This window comes from Carassius carassius, chromosome 46 (genome assembly GCF_963082965.1).
Source record: "Carassius carassius chromosome 46, fCarCar2.1, whole genome shotgun sequence".
Taxonomy (NCBI): Eukaryota; Metazoa; Chordata; class Actinopteri; order Cypriniformes; family Cyprinidae; genus Carassius; species Carassius carassius.
Window position 1 is genome coordinate 3,328,150 of NC_081800.1, and position 17,412 is coordinate 3,345,561.

A 17,412-nucleotide genomic window follows, 5' to 3' on the forward strand; every position below is an offset into this window, starting at 1 on the left:
ACCGGTAAATCGAGAGCTTCACCTTGCGGCTCAGCTCTTTCTTCACCACGACAGACCGGTACATCGACCGCATTACTGCAGAAGCTGCACCGATCCGTCTGTCAATCTCCCGTTCCATCCTTCCCTCACTCGTGAACAAGACCCCAAGATACTTAAACTCCTCCACTTGAGGCAGGAACTCTCCACGAACCTGAAGTGGGCAAGCCACCCTTTTCCGAGTGAGGACCATGGCCTCGGATTTGGAGGTGCTGATTCTCATCCCAGCCGCTTCACACTCGGCTGCAAACCGTCCCAGTGCATGCTGAAGGTCCTGGCTTGATGAGGCCAACACGACAACATCATCCGCAAAGAGCAGAGACGAAATCGTGTTGTCACCAAACCTGACCCCCTCCGGCCCCTGGCTGCGCCTAGAAATTCTGTCCATAAAAATCATGAACAGAACCGACGACAAAGGGCAGCCCTGCCGGAGTCCAACACGCACCGGGAACAAGTCTGACTTACTGCTGGCAATATGAACCAAGCTCGTGCTCCGGTCGTACAGGGACCGGATAGCCCTTAGCAAAGGGCCCCGGACCCCATACTCCCGGAGCACCCTCCACAGGCCACCGCGAGGGACACAGTCGAATGCCTTCTCCAAATCCACAAAGCACATGTGGACTGGTTGGGCAAACTCCCATGAACCCTCCAGCACCCTGTAGAGGGTATAGAGCTGGTCCAGTGTTCCACGGCCTGGACGAAAACCACACTGTTCCTCCTGAATGTCAATGTCAATGTCAATGTCACCTTTATTTATATAGCGCTTTAAACAAAATACATTGCGTCAAAGCAACTGAACAACATTCATTAGGAAAACAGTGTCAATAATGCAAAAATGATAGTTAAAGGCAGTTCATCATTGGATTCAGTTATGTCATCTCTGTTCAGTTAAATAGTGTCTGTGCATTTATTTGCAATCAAGTCAACGATATCGCTGTAGATGAAGTGTCCCCAACTAAGCAAGCCAGAGGCGACAGCGGCAAGGAACCGAAACTCCATCGGTGACAGAATGGAGAAAAAAACCTTGGGAGAAACCAGGCTCAGTTGGGGGGCCAGTTCTCCTCTGACCAAACGAAACCAGTAGTTCAATTCCAGGCTGCAGCAAAGTCAGATTGTGCAGAAGAATCATCTGTTTCCTGTGGTCTTGTCCTGGTGCTCCTCTGAGACAAGGTCTTTACAGGGGATCTGTATCTGGGGCTCTAGTTATCCTGGTCTCCACTGTCTTTCAGGGATGTAGAGGTCCTTTCTAGGTGCTGATCCAGCATCTGGTCTGGATACGTACTGGATCCGGGTGACTGCAGTGACCCTCTGATCTGGACACAGACTGGATCTGGTGGCCACGTTGACCTCGGAACAAGAGAGAAACAGACAAATATTAGCGTAGATGCCATTCTTCTAATGATGTAGCAAGTACATAGGGTGTTATGGGAAGTGTTTCCGGTTCCGGTTTACCTAATTAATGCAGCCTAAAAATCCTTTAACGGATTCGGATAATAAAAGCATATTAGTATGTTATGTGTAAGCCAGGTTAAAGAGATGGGTCTTTAATCTAGATTTAAACTGCAAGAGTGTGTCTGCCTCCCGAACAATGTTAGGTAGGTTATTCCAGAGTTTGGGTGCCAAATAGGAAAAGGACCTGCCGCCTGCAGTTGATTTTGATATTCTAGGTATTATCAAATTGCCTGAGTTTTGAGAACGTAGCGGACGTAGAGGATTATAATGTAAAAGGAGCTCATTCGAATACTGAGGTGCTAAACCATTCAGGGCATTATAAGTAATAAGCAATATTTTAAAATCTATGCGATGCTTGATAGGGAGCCAGTGCAGTGTTGACAGGACCGGGCTAATATGGTCATACTTACTGGTTCTAGTAAGAACTCTTGCTGCTGCATTTTGGACTAGCTGTAGTTTGTTTACTAAGCGTGCAGAACAACCACCCAATAAAGCATTACAATAATCTAACCTTGAGGTAATAAATGCATGGATTAACATTTCTGCATTTGACATTGAGAGCATAGGCCGTAATTTAGATATATTTTTGAGATGGAAAAATGCAGTTTTACAAATGCTAGAAACGTGGCTTTCTAAGGAAAGATTGCGATCAAATAGCACACCTAGGTTCCTAACTGATGACGAAGAATTGACAGAGCAACCATCAAGTCTTAGACAGTGTTCTAGTTTATTACAAGCAGAGTTTTTAGGTCCTATAATTAACACCTCTGTTTTTTCAGAATTTAGCAGTAAGAAATTACTCGTCATCCAGTTTTTTATATCGACTATGCAATCCATTAGTTTTTCAAATTGGTGTGTTTCACCGGGCTGCGAAGAAATATAGAGCTGAGTATCATCAGCATAACAGTGAAAGCTAACACCATGTTTCCTGATGATATCTCCCAAGGGTAACATATAAAGCGTGAAGAGTAGCGGCCCTAGTACTGAGCCTTGAGGTACTCCATACTGCACTTGTGATCGATAGGATACATCTTCATTCACTGCTACGAACTGATGGCGGTCATATAAGTACGATTTAAACCATGCTAATGCACTTCCACTGATGCCAACAAAGTGTCCAAGTCTATGCAAAAGAATGTTGTGGTCAATTGTGTCAAACGCAGCACTAAGATCCAATAAAACTAATAGAGAGATACACCCACGATCAGATGATAAGAGCAGATCATTTGTAACTCTAAGGAGAGCAGTCTCAGTACTATGATACGGTCTAAATCCTGACTGGAAATCCTCACATATACCATTTTTCTCTAAGAAGGAATATAATTGTGTGGATACCACCTTTTCTAGTATCTTGGACAGAAAAGGGAGATTCGAGATTGGTCTATAATTAACTAGTTCTTTGGGGTCAAGTTGTGGTTTTTTGATGAGAGGCTTAATAACAGCCAGTTTGAAGGTTTTGGGGACATATCCTAATGACAATGAGGAATTAATAATAGTCAGAAGAGGATCTATGACTTCTGGAAGCACCTCTTTTAGGAGCTTAGATGGTATAGGGTCTAACATACATGTTGTTGGTTTAGATGATTTAACAAGTTTATACAATTCTTCCTCTCCTATGGTAGAGAATGAGTGGAACTGTTCCTCAGGGGGTCTATAGTGCACTGTCTGATGTGATACTGTAGCTGACGGCTGAATGGTTGCAATTTTATCTCTAATAGTATCAATTTTAGAAGTAAAGTAGTTCAAAAAGTCATTACTGCTGTGGTGTTGGGAAATGTCAACACTTGTTGAGGCTTTATTTTTCGTTAATTTAGCCACTGTATTGAATAAATACCTGGGGTTATGTTTGTTTTCTTCTAAAAGAGAAGAAAAGTAATCGGATCTAGCAGTTTTTAATGCTTTTCTGTAGGATATGTTACTTTCCCGCCAAGCAATAGGAAATACCTGTAGTTTTGTTTTCCTCCAGCTGCGCTCCATTTTTCGGGCTGCTCTCTTTAGGGTGCGAGTATGCTCATTATACCATGGTGTCAAACTGTTTTCCTTAATCTTCCTTAAGCGTAAAGGAGCAACTTTATTTAAAGTGCTAGAAAAGAGAGAGTCCATAGTTTCTGTTACATCATCAAGTTGTTCTGAGGTTTTGGATATGCTAAGGAATTTGGATACATCAGGAAGATAACTTAAAAAGCAGTCTTTTGTGTTAGAAGTGATGGTTCTTCCATACTTGTAACAAGAAGTAGAATTTACAATTTTGGCTATATGAATTTTGCAAAGAACTAAATAATGATCTGAGATATCATCACTTGGCTGAATAATTTCAACACCATAAACATCAATTCCATGTGACAGTATTAAATCTAGAGTATGATTTCGACAATGAGTAGGTCCTGAAACGTGTTGTCTAACACCAATAGAGTTCAGAATGTCTATAAATGCTGATCCCAATGCATCGTTTTCATTATCAACATGGATATTAAAATCACCAACTATTAAAACTTTATCCGCAGCCAGAACTAACTCGGATGTAAAATCCCCAAAATCCGAGGTTCTACTATCGGCCGGATTCTCCTCTCCAGTACCCTGGCATAGACTTTCCCAGGGAGGCTGAAAAGTGTGATCCCCCTGTAGTTGGAACACACCCTCCGGTCCCCCTTCTTAAAAAGAGGGACCACCACCCCGGTCTGCCATCCCAGAGGCACCGTCTCCGACTGCCACGCGATGCTGCAGAGGCGTGTCAGCCAAGACAGCCCCACAACATCCAGGGACTTGAGGTACTCAGGGCGGATCTCAGCCACCCCCGGTGCCTTGCCACCGAGGAGTTTCTTGACTACCTCGGTGACTTCAGCTTGGGTAATGGACGAGTCCACATCTGAGCCCTCAGCCTCTGCTTCCTCAATGGAAGACGTGACAGCGGGATTGAGGAGATCCTCGAAGTATTCCTTCCACCGTCCAACGACATCCCCAGTTGAGGTCAACAGCTCCCCACCTTTACTGTAAACAGCGTTGGTAGGAAACTGCTTTCCTCTCCTGAGGCGCCGGACAGTTTGCCAGAATCTCTTCGAGGCTGACCGATAGTCCTTCTCCATGGCCTCACCGAACTCCTCCCAGGCCCGAGTTTTTGCCTCCACAACCACCCGGGCTGTAGTCCGCTTGGCCTGCCGGTACCTGTCAGCTGCCTCAGGAGTCCCACAAGCCAACCAGGCCCGATAGGACTCCTTCTTCAGCTTGACGTCATCCCTTATTTCCGGTGTCCACCACCGGGTTCGGGGATTGCCGCCTCGACAGGCACCGGAAACCTTACGGCCACAGCTCCGAGCGGCCGCTTCGACAATGGAGGTGGAGAACATGGTCCACTCGGACTCAATATCTCCAGCCTCCCTCGGGATCCGGTAGAAGCTCTGCCGGAGGTGGGAGTTGAAGATCTCTCTGACAGGAGACTCGGCCAAACGTTCCCAGCAGACCCTCACAGTACGTTTGGGTCTGCCGAGTCTGTCCAGCTTCCTCCCCCGCCATCGGATCCAACTCACCACCAGGTGGTGATCGGTTGACAGCTCCGCCCCTCTCTTCACCCGAGTGTCCAAGACATACGGCCGGAGGTCGGATGAAACGACCACAAAGTCGATCATCGACCTACGGCCTAGGGTGTCCTGGTGCCATGTGTACTGATGGACGCCCTTATGCTTGAACATGGTGTTCGTTATGGACAAGCTGTAACTAGCACAGAAGTCCAATAACTGAACACCGCTCGGGTTCAGATCAGGGGGGCCGTTCCTCCCAATCACGCCCCTCCAGGTGTCACTGTCGTTGCCCACGTGGGCGTTGAAGTCCCCCAGTAAAACGACGGAGTCCCCAGTCGGAGCACTTTCCAGCACCCCTCCCAGAGACCCCAAGAAGGCCGTGTACTCTGCACTGCCGTTCGGCCCGTAGGCACAAACGACAGTGAGAGACCTATCCCCGACCCGAAGACGTAGGGAAGCGACCCTCTCATTCACCGGGGTAAACTCCAACACATGGCAGCTGAGCTGGGGGGCTATAAGCAAACCCACACCAGCCCGCCGCCTCTCACCATGGGCAACTCCAGAGTGGTGAAGAGTCCATCCTCTCTCGAGGAGTGTGGTTCCAGAGCCCAAGCTGTGCGTAGAGGTAAGCCCGACTATCGCTAGTCGGAACCTCTCAACCTCACGCACAATCTCGGGCTCCTTCCCCGCCAGTGAGGTGACGTTCCACATCCCTAGAGCTAGTTTCCGTGTCCAGGGATCGGGCTGTCGAGGCCCCCGCCTTCGACTGCCGCCCGATTGTCTATGCACCGGCCCCTTACGGTCCCTCCTGTAGGTGGTGAGCCCACGGGAAGGCGGCCCCACGTCGCTCCTTCGGGCTGAGCCCGGCCGGACCCCGTGGGGGGAGGCCCGGCCACCAGGCGCTTGCATACGAGCCCCAACCCCGGGCCTGGTTTCAGGGTGGGGCCCCGGCTGCGCCATACCGGGCGACGTCACGGTCCTTTGATTTAGTCTTCTCATAAGGGGGTTCTGAACCGCTCTTAGTCTGACCCGTCGCCTAGGACCTGTTTGCCTTGGGAGACCCTACCAGGGGCATATAGCCCCGGACAACATAGCTCCTAGGGTCATTCGGGTACTCAAACCCCTCCACCACGTTAAGGTGGCAGTTCAAGGAGGGGCGTTCCAGAAGAAATCTAAAAATAATATTCTTAGTGTTATAAAGATCTAAAGAAGCAATATTCATGATTCCATAGTTGTCAGATTTTACATATTGAAATTATATATATTGATGATTTGACATATTGAAACAATCTTGAAAAACAGTTTTCCCCATTTATCTACACAGAGGGGCTGTAATTCAATATTTCTCACCGGTTTCTTCCAAGATCAAGTTATCTGCCCTGTGCTATGCTAAAATAATGTTATTGCTTAATATATTTATTTTAATAATAATAATAATAAAAAATTTTTTTTTTTTTTGAGAAAGTCTCTTTGAGCTTTACTCTGAGCAGCAGTCTCTTTTGGGTGTGAGTGTTTAGAGCTGGAGGTCCCAGCACAGAAGGCACAGACAGGTGGATGGAGGGGAGACAGAAGGTGCCTGTGACCTCTGGATCTGCTCAGGTGAGTCCACACCTGTCTCCTTACTATGACTAAAGATTCTGGTTACATGAGACAGAGACACACACAATTCTGTTTAAGACATCTAGACAGAACGCTAAGAGATCATAGAAACACTCTCGGTGCAAAGACTGAATCATCTTTTACTCTTTAAGATCATTTAATGTGGATAAAACATTGATGATGTTCTGAAGATCCTATATTGAGTCGCTGTTAGCTTGTTCACTGCTGTGTCGGTTTAATTCTCTAAATGTACTACTTTTTAAGCATTTAAAAGAGTATTAAACTGATGTAGCACTGTAAACATTTGATTTTTCTTTTCAAACAGAAATGAAAAAAGTACTTAATTGTGTTATGAAACAGTCATGGCAGTGAACTCTAATTAAGTACACTTAAGTGGTCTTTTATGTAATTTACATTATGTCATTGCCAAGTATGACAAACAATATAATTTTAATGATTGTAGATACAATACAAGTGCACTTTCCACTGAATTAAGCATTTCTTTTTCACAAGGGTTACAAACACACCAACATCGAACTCTGATTGATTGAAAATGCTTGAAATGAATCACAGTGTTTCTAATACATGGAAACACAGAGAGATCAGTGAGCTGTGACAGACAGTGACCTGCCAGCTTGGTTTGAGGTCTGCTGAAAGGTCTCTGCAGCTGTCACTGTGTAATTCTAGATATCAGTCCACCTGAACCAAAACAACAGCACTCCTCCTGCCCCCACCTCCCCTTCCTGCCCGGGCCGTCCTGCTGCAGAGGGGCTAAGTCACACAGGTATGTGTGGATGTGCATGAATCAAACAACCTCATTCCTGTGCTGAATCCATGATGTGTTGACTTTTAGCCAGTTTTCCAAACTAAAGTACTTAAATCTTATTCCAAACTACTTCATTAGCATTGCACATTGCATTAAATTTAAATAATAATAATAATAATAAATAAAATAAAAACATTTGAAACTTACATGACTGTACTATACCCAATATAACATCGCAAACTCATTGTGCATTGTCAGGGAGCTTCTCCTGTAATTTTGATTCATATTTGATTTGTGAAATAAATCACTCAGAATGGTGACAGACAGATTCATTAAAAAGAATAATCTGAAGTGAATGAATGATTCAACACACGGGCATCGCTATCACAAATCCAGCAAGGTGGATGTGTAAATACACTACTGTGTATATAATATAGAATTTAAAAGAACCATTTTCTATGTGAATTTAAAGTAAAATACAATTTATTGCAGAATTTCCAGCATGATTACTCCAGTCTTCAGTGTCACGTGCTCCTTCCGAAATCATTCTGATATGCTGATTTGCTCAATAAAAAATTGATATCAATAGTGAAAACAATTGTGCTGCTTCATATTTTTGAGGAAATCATGAAACATTTTTTTTTCAGGATTCTTAGATGAATGGAAAGTTAATAAAACAAACATTAAAAATGTATTTCTGTTTAATTTAATGCATCCTTGCTAAATAAAAGTATCACGTTATTATAAAATATTATAAAAAACCTTACTAACCCCAAACTTTTGGTATATATGTGAAAAATTGCCTTTCTACAATAAAGTGAAGTAAAGGGAAAAATCAACACAGACATATATTGGAGTAAGTCAAGTAAAGTCACCTTTATTTGTGAAAACTGAAACTGAAACTCCATCGTTGACAGAATGGAGGGGGGGGGGCAGTTCTCCTCTGACCAGACGAAACCACCAAAGTCAGATCATCAGATCATGTGCAGAAGAATCATCTGGTTCATGCGGTCTTGTTTTGGTGGCCATCTAGAAGACAAGGTCTTCACTTCATCTGTCTCTGGGGCATTTAGTTGTCCTGGTCTCTGCTGACATTCAGGGCTGTAGAGGTCCTCTTTAGGTGCTGATCCATCATCTGTACTGGATACAGACTGGATCTGGTGGCTAAGGTGACCTCGGAATAAGAAAAAATAACATAATATTAGACTAATATTAGCAAACACGGAGGATTATAATGTAACAAGAACTCTTTCAAAAACTGAGGTGCTAAACCATTCAGGGGATTATAAGTAATACTCAAAATGTTACTTGTTAAGCAGGGCTGCAAAATAATATAGAGGTGAGTGTTATCAGCATAACAGTGAAAGCTAGCACCATGTTTCCTGATGATATCTCCCAGGGGTAACAACAGTGTGACAAGTAATGGCCCTAGTACTGAGCCTTGAGGTACTCCATACTGCACTTGTGATCGATATGATACATCTTCATTCACTGCTACGAACTGATGGCGGTCATAGAAGTACGATTTAAACCATGCTAATGCACTTCCACTGATGCCAACAAAGTGTTCAAGTCTATGCAAAAGAATGTTGTGGTCAATTGTGTCAACACAGCACTAAGATCCAATAAAACTAATAGAGAGATACACCCACGATCAGATGATAAGAGCAGATCATTTGTAACTCTAAGGAGAGCAGTCTCAGTACTATGATACGGTCTAAATCCTGATTGGAAATTCCTCTAAGAAGGAATATAATTGTGAGGATACTACCTTTTCTAGTATCTTGGACAGAAAAGGGAGATTTGAGATCATTCTGTAATTAACTAATTCTCTGGGGTCAAGTTGTGTTTTTTTTAATGAGAGGCTTAATAACAGCAAGTAAGATAAAATATTACAAAATATTTCAAATCAAAAGTGATTGTGTAGTGGATGTTTTAAATGGATGCATGAAATCACTTCCTCTCAGGGTCACACGGGTGTAGCAGAGTAATCACAGGTGTAGAGAATCTCCTGTGAATGTGATCCACTAACATCTGACGACCACAGTCATTCTGAGGATTGTTTTACTGTTCAAAACCTCACAAAGTTTTTTTATGATTTTAATTTATTTTTATTTTTAGCTTGAAAATACAAAGTACTTTGTTTGGTTATTTTAACTTATATGTGCTAACATTTCTATAACATTATGAACAATGCAAACACTAGTTTGGACACCAATAATTAAGTACACACACATATTAAGAAAAGCACAGTGGAGTTACAGGGAGAATCATTGTATTTTGTCCTTAAGTGGCTCTTTATTTTCTTTCGAGGACTTCATGTGCAATTGATTTATGAGAGCTGAGATCCTAAAATGCCCTGTGAGCCAGACCATGAAGTGAGCCAAAGCCAGCACACATGTATTAGAGGCTTTCCAGCCCAGAGGAGAGATCTGAGCACAGCATGTGTGGCTCTGCATTATAAAAACTGTGTGTTACTGTATATTACATATATATTTTGCAGTGTGTATTTGTTGGAAGGAGATATTCTGTGTGTGTTTGAGGTTGTTCTCAAATGGTTTTGCGTCAGGACCCAGATGTTACATTGTACACCAACCTGGCATTGTATCAAAATTGATTACCGAACAAAATACCTTGTATTAAAATTTATAAATATTACCATGAACTGAAAAGAAAAAGTGCTAATTATCTAAAATTGGCTGTGGTAATGGTGTCCGGGTATGAATCTTAAAAACCACATGAAAAAACAATAAGGAGAGTGAGGTTTTATCAATACAGTCTCTCTTTTCTGCACATGGGGACACACACACTCACACTTAAGTCATTAATTTAAACTAGCTTTTGGGGGGTTTGAGAAAAACTCCCCCCTACAGAGAAAACAGAGAGAATTCACACACACACACACACACACACACACACACACACACACACACACACACACACACACACACTGCAGCAGTGGTTTGGTCCGGCTCCAGAGACCCCCGCCTCCAGCACGTAAGTCTTTCCAGATGTGCTTACATCCGTCCCACTGCTGAGAGACGCCACTAAAGACAATTTTTAAATGAATGTCAACATTCAGAGAATAATGACAACAATGTAAGGGTCCTCAATAAACATAATAAAGATGGAAAACATTTTAGTTGTTTTCTTTTAACACAATTTCACAATTAAGTGAACATAGGTTAGTCATTTCAGTAAATTATAAATAATTTCACTACTTTGGTTTGAGTGGATGTTTTCCCAAAATGGGGGGTTGGGAGGGAGAAAAACTTGCAATTTGTTTTGAAATGTTCCTTGTGTTTCTTCGTTTCTCTTTCTCAATTACATGTTTCAAACTAAATATTTTTTTTCTTAAAATACTGATGGAAATCAATTTATAATTTTTTTGTGTCCTCAGTTTCACTCTATTAGTCTTTTGTAGTAACCCTTTGAGTGACGAAGCAAGTTTTTAATGAAAACATCCTCCTGGAAATCACATCATCATAGGTGACAAACAAATATTCCATTCGGTTTGATACCAGAGCCATGTGGACTTCTTTTATAATGGATGGGTGCAATTATTTGGACTTAAAATTTTGGGCTTCCATCCACTCCCATTATAAAGCATAGATTAGCCTGGGCATTATTTAATATAACTCCGATTGTATTTGTCTGAAAGAAGAAAGTCATATACATCTAGGATGGCTTGAAAGTGAGTAAATCACGGGGCAATTTTCATTTTTGGGTTAACTATCCCTTTAAAATCTATAAAATATAAAAAAATTAATACAGGTTTTAATAAAAACAACATTAAAGTATATTTTAGTTTACCATAAATGTTTGTCAGTATATTTAGCAGTACACTTTAACTATATTTCAAAAACAAAATAAATTATGAAATTATATTCAAACAGTTCCTACTTAAAAGCACACTTAAAATCAGATGATTGCATTCAATATATATTTAAACTATAATAAATTTCATTTGATTGCTAATAACGTGCAATTAAACATTACATTCAGTCCACAAATAAGTATATTCTTTTAAAATACATGATTTCGGTTATAAGTGCACTAAAGTGTTATTATACATATAAAAAGGTATTTCTGAACAACTGTAATAGAGACTGTATTATTACAACAAACATACAAACACTGTGACTTTAAATAACATTTTCTTTGGGACAACATGAACATGTTCACGTGTTAATGTAGTGTGTCTCATGTTGTTTAGCTTGTTAGCATTACTGATTTCCACAGCATTGTTAACAGACTAAATACAGTCTTTCACTGAGGTGCTAAATGAGCAGCAAATGGCTAATTAGCTTATGCATGCTCAGCTTTCCAGTTCAAAGAGCAGTGTGTGTGTGTGAGACAGAGAAGGGTGGGAGACAAGTGTAGTAACAATCAAGAAGCACACACACTCACACACACACACGCACGCACGCACACTATGTGGTTTAAGGACCCTCATGCCTCAACAGGTGTTGGTTAGAGAGACACATTTTAAGAAGGGAGAGCAAGGGAACTGTTATACAGTAAAGACCTCCCATGTATTGCTTACAGCACACCACATAACTATATTTCTAAGCAATGCTATAATGAGAATTTGTTTTTTTCAGAAAACACTCTCATTGCTTTCTCATTTTTGACATGATTTTATATGTACATATACACACACACACACACACACACACACACACATACACACACATACATATATATTTATTGTTTTTATACATTGTAGCCAATGTTTTAATCGGTGCATGACTGTTGGAGGAGGCCAAGAGTGTAAAATGAGCAATCAGAATGGATACTGAGAGAATGAATTGAGAGAACGTCAGCAGAGAGTTATTTGTGCTGCTGGGTGTGAAGAGCTCCTTCATCAGGGTGGGATCTTCTAGCCTCGGGACGAGGAGCTCTGACTGTGAATGCTTTTATGGCATGAGACGGCTGCTGAAGGGAATGTGTGTCTAGGGGAATTCTGTTAGCTGGGATGGAGGTGAAATCATCCTTCAGTTTTCTATCATTCAATTGCAAAAAACAAAAAAACATGCAATTAAATGTGACATTCAGCTCCAGTAACCACAAAATTGAGAATGCTTAAATATCTTCTTATAAATATGATTAAATATCTTCTTTTCTTTTTTTTTTTTTTTTTTGCATAGATAGTGATGAGAAATAAGTGAAGACTTTATATGCAATGAAAACTTTTAGATCCATACGTTTGGGATTTCTGAAAGGGACATATTTATTATTTGTACATTTCAACCTATTAGGACTCAAATAAGACAATGTATAGTTTTTGTTCAAAATATTGCATTTGCATTACAGTCTAAAATATTATGTAAATTTAAAGTTACATAACAAACATAACAGTAACATACAATATACAATAATAAGAATTCATGTTTGGCTGTGCTTTTTATAAGATTTAAACCTATTTTAAAACAATTGTGTAGCTACATAAACTTTTTTTAAAAAAGTTTTTACAATTTTTTTGGGAAATGTGCCATTTTATTTTTTGAAGGACTTTACAACTGTGAACCAATGTGCCCTTGAGCAAATCACTTATCCCCAGGTTCCCTGGGGGTCTGTTTCTGCTATTAGTGTACTTTAAGCCTCTCTGGGTTAAAAAAGTGCCTGTTAAATGTCAAGCACCCAATAGAAGGAGAGAAAGAGAGATAGATTGAGAGGCTTAGATTAGAGTAATCAGTCCATCAGAGAGATTGATGGAGAAGACATGCAGTTTAGGGAGGAGACCAGCAGATCTTAAGTGAGCAGTCTGGCAAAACGGCAAGTGCAGGGGCTGCTGGGTAAGGCACCTTGCAACAGCTGCTCTCAATTATCCACCCAGGAGTCAAGGGATGCATGGGGCTGTGGGACGGGGGTCAGAGAGCCGGCGCCAGGAGAAGAGCAACAGTTCAGCAAAGAGGGAGATTATAAAAATACTAGCAGGCAAGTGGCCCCTAAAAGAGAAACAGATACTTTGTGTGGGGTTTGTTGAGCCGTGCCACAGCATTAGAGAGGAGGAGCCAAAGGGTGGACATTTTATCTTCACTTCCTGAAGAAAACTAAATTTAGAACAAAGAAAATAAGAGAGACGAAGAGTAACAAACACAGAGAGACAAAATACAGTATTTGGGCACATTTACTCACACTCGGTTTGTTGCAAACATACGACTGTCTTCTGCAAAGTACAAATTAAGATCACTTTTAAAAATTTGGGGTCAAGCCAATACTGGAATTGTTTTATGGAATTGTACACAATTAAACAAACAACTTTCTAAATATCTTTTTTATTGTGAAAGAAAGACATGCAATCCTAATGTTTATCTCCACACTGAAATCTCAGATGACCAGACAGTGATTTATCTTTTCTGAATAGTCAAAATACTTGTGTCTTGGACGCCATGAGCCTTGAGACTGTAGTGAACATTGCACATTTTTAAAGACTTGGCTTAAATGTGAGATACAGTGTGAACAAACAGTGCTTATAAATGACTGCTGAGATAACATTCTCAACTGAAATGAGTCGACTTGGACCCGGAAACAGTATTCCTTACATTTCAACTTCAGTTTTGTCCTCAAAGAAAGTCAACTGATTACAATTAATTGAAAAACAGCTCCAAAACACCAGTACTGAAGAAAGCTCTAGCAGCATCTGAACACAGAAGACACTTGGCTGATGTTTTATATCTAATGTATGACATGGGTTTATAAAGTATCAAAATACTCTTTAGAAGGTAGAAAAATGCTTAAGGAACTAAATTTTTGAAAGTTAAAAAAAGGTGTTCATGTTTTACACACCCTCATATATTACAATGTAAATGTAATGTAAGGCTTGCACAGATACATTGACTTTTATATTATCCCTGAAAACATAGTGTGTAGTGCCCTCTGCTGGAACACTCTTGATGGAGTAACTACTAAAATTCTTTACTGATGAGTCAACTCACTCAGCTTTACATAAAAGTGACTTGGAAAAATACTGTGGACTTTAATAAAACTTACCTGTTTCATTTACCTATGACTGATGCCAGGGCTTAATTTGTGCTGGAACAAGCCGGATCCGGATCCAGCACCTCCGAAATCCGATCCGGCACTTCATTTTGGCAGATCCCCCTTCTCCAGGGGCGGCGTTTCCGTATGGCAGACAGAGAATAGCCAGATATGTGCCGTGAAAAATATCTCTATTATAATTTGTTATTATTATTTTAAATCACATGGTTTTAGAAATATTTAAGCAATGATAAGTATTTAAAGGAGCTTGTGAAACTTCGTAATGCCATTGGATCCTCAAGCTCTCGTGAAACCTCGTCACTTCACCCCGCCTCGACTCAGATTGACGCGCGCGCACAGCCTGGAGGAGACAGATCGATTACAGGGTGCATTATAAACCAATTAATTAATTACAATTACAACCCGAATTCCGGAAAAGTTGGGACGTTTTTTAAATTTTAATAAAATGAAAACTAAAGGAATTTCAAATCACATGAGCCAATATTTTATTCACAATAGAACATAGATAACATAGCAAATGTTTAAACTGAGAAAGTTTACAATTTTATCCACTTAATTAGCTCATTTAAAATTGAATGCCTGCTACAGGTCTCAAAAAAGTTGGCACGGGGGCAACAAATGGCTAAAAAGGCAAGCAGTTTTGAAAAGATTCAGCTGGGAGAACATCTAGTGATTAATTAAGTTAATTGATATCAGGTCTGTAACATGATTAGCTATAAAAGCTTTGTCTTAGAGAAGCAGAGTCTCTCAGAAGTAAAGATGGGCAGAGGCTCTCCAATCTGTGAAAGACTGCGTAAAAAAATTGTGGAAAACTTTAAAAACAATGTTCCTCAACGTCAAATTGCAAAGGCTTTGCAAATCTCATCATCTACAGTGCATAACATCATCAAAAGATTCAGAGAAACTGGAGAAATCTCTGTGCGTAAGGGACAAGGCCGGAGACCTTTATTGGATGCCCGTGGTCTTCGGGCTCTCAGACGACACTGCATCACTCATCGGCATGATTGTGTCAATGACATTACTAAATGAGCCCAGGAATACTTTCAGAAACCACTGTCGGTAAACACAATCCGCCGTGCCATCAGCAGATGCCAACTAAAGCTCTATCATGCAAAAAGGAAGCCATATGTGAACATGGTCCAGAAGCGCCGTCGTGTCCTGTGGGCCAAGGCTCATTTAAAATGGACTATTTCAAAGTGGAATAGTGTTTTATGGTCAGACGAGTCCAAATTTGACATTCTTTTTGGAAATCACGGACGCCGTGTCCTCCGGGCTAAAGAGGAGGGAGACCTTCCAGCATGTTATCAGCGTTCAGTTCAAAAGCCAGCATCTCTGATGGTATGGGGGTGCATAAGTGCATATGGTATGGGCAGCTTGCATGTTTTGGAAGGCTCTGTGAATGCTGAAAGGTATATAAAGGTTTTAGAGCAACATATGCTTCCCTCCAAACAACGTCTATTTCAGGGAAGGCCTTGTTTATTTCAGCAGGACAATGCAAAACCACATACTGCAGCTATAACAACAGCATGGCTTCGTCGTAGAAGAGTCCGGGTGCTAAACTGGCCTGCCTGCAGTCCAGATCTTTCACCTATAGAGAACATTTGGCGCATCATTAAACGAAAAATACGTCAAAGACGACCACGAACTCTTCAGCAACTGGACATCTATATAAGGCAAGAATGGGACCAAATTCCAACAGCAAAACTCCAGCAACTCATAGCCTCAATGCCCAGACGTCTTCAAACTGTTTTGAAAAGAAAAGGAGATGCTACACCATGGTAAACATGCCCCGTCCCAACTATTTTGAGACCTGTAGCAGAAATCAAAATTGAAATGAGCTCATTTTGTGCATAAAATTGTAAACTTTCTCAGTTTAAACATTTGCTATGTTATCTATGTTCTATTGTGAATAAAATATTGGCTCATGTGATTTGAAAGTCTTTTAGTTTTCATTTTATTAAAATTTAAAAAACGTCCCAACTTTTCCGGAATTCGGGTTGTACTGCATTATATTTCAGACAGTGCAGATTGGTGGCGTATCGTGTGGTAAACAGTAAACAATGAGTTACGTACACGCGCGAAAGGTCACTTTCCGCACTTGCGCAGACTAAGCCAGAACACGATCACACGTCACATCAGGAAGCACTCGCACACTCAGATCAGTTGGACGTGGTTGTGTACAAGAGGTAAAAACAATATAAATACTGTTCGTTTTCTTACACAAACTGCTCGTTTCGTGTCTCAGGTCATCAATGTGTACTTACGATGGGGAATTGTTTAATTTGGACTTCTCTGTGCATGCTCTTTGAGGTGGTGAACATAGACCTCCATTATATGAGTCACAGACAAGAACGGTTTGAGCTAAAACAATCTAAATGGAAACTACTGTGGAAACAAAGACACCTACATCTTGGATTCCCTTGAGGTAAGCTAAAACATATCAAAATTTAATTTGAAAGTGAACTATCGCTTTAAGGCTATTGTTTGTGTGTGCTTGAAGACTGGAGAAGTAGGTTTTTTTAGCCATCTAGCCAAAATACTTTTGTACGTTTTAAATATCCTGCTGTGCATAAGTGCTTAATCGTTTATATCATGAGATTTCGGCTAAGTGTATTAAACAACAAGAAAAAACTAAGGGCCCATAGCAACAATAAACGTTATATCCTAACCTGTAAAAGGTGATAATGGCATATAATGCGCTGCACTTGCCTCAGATGCAGACAAAACACAGATCTCCTCATTCACCGGCCAAAAACCTGGTTAACTCCATTTGAGCTTGTTTTTATATAGCCTAATGTTAATTGCACGTGTCTGATACAACACACTGACGATGCAGTGTTGTTTAATTATTGATTTTTCTGCCTCCCCCCCCCCCTGTATTTTAGCAGAGTGTGCCATGAAACTGTTTTATTTGTCAAAACCCATCAGACATCATATTGTTTGTGGATGCTTAAAAAAAAAACTATGAAAAATAACTTGTAGGCCTATATTATACTCGCGAGGCAGCTTTATACGCACGAGCTGGATGTGACTGTGAGA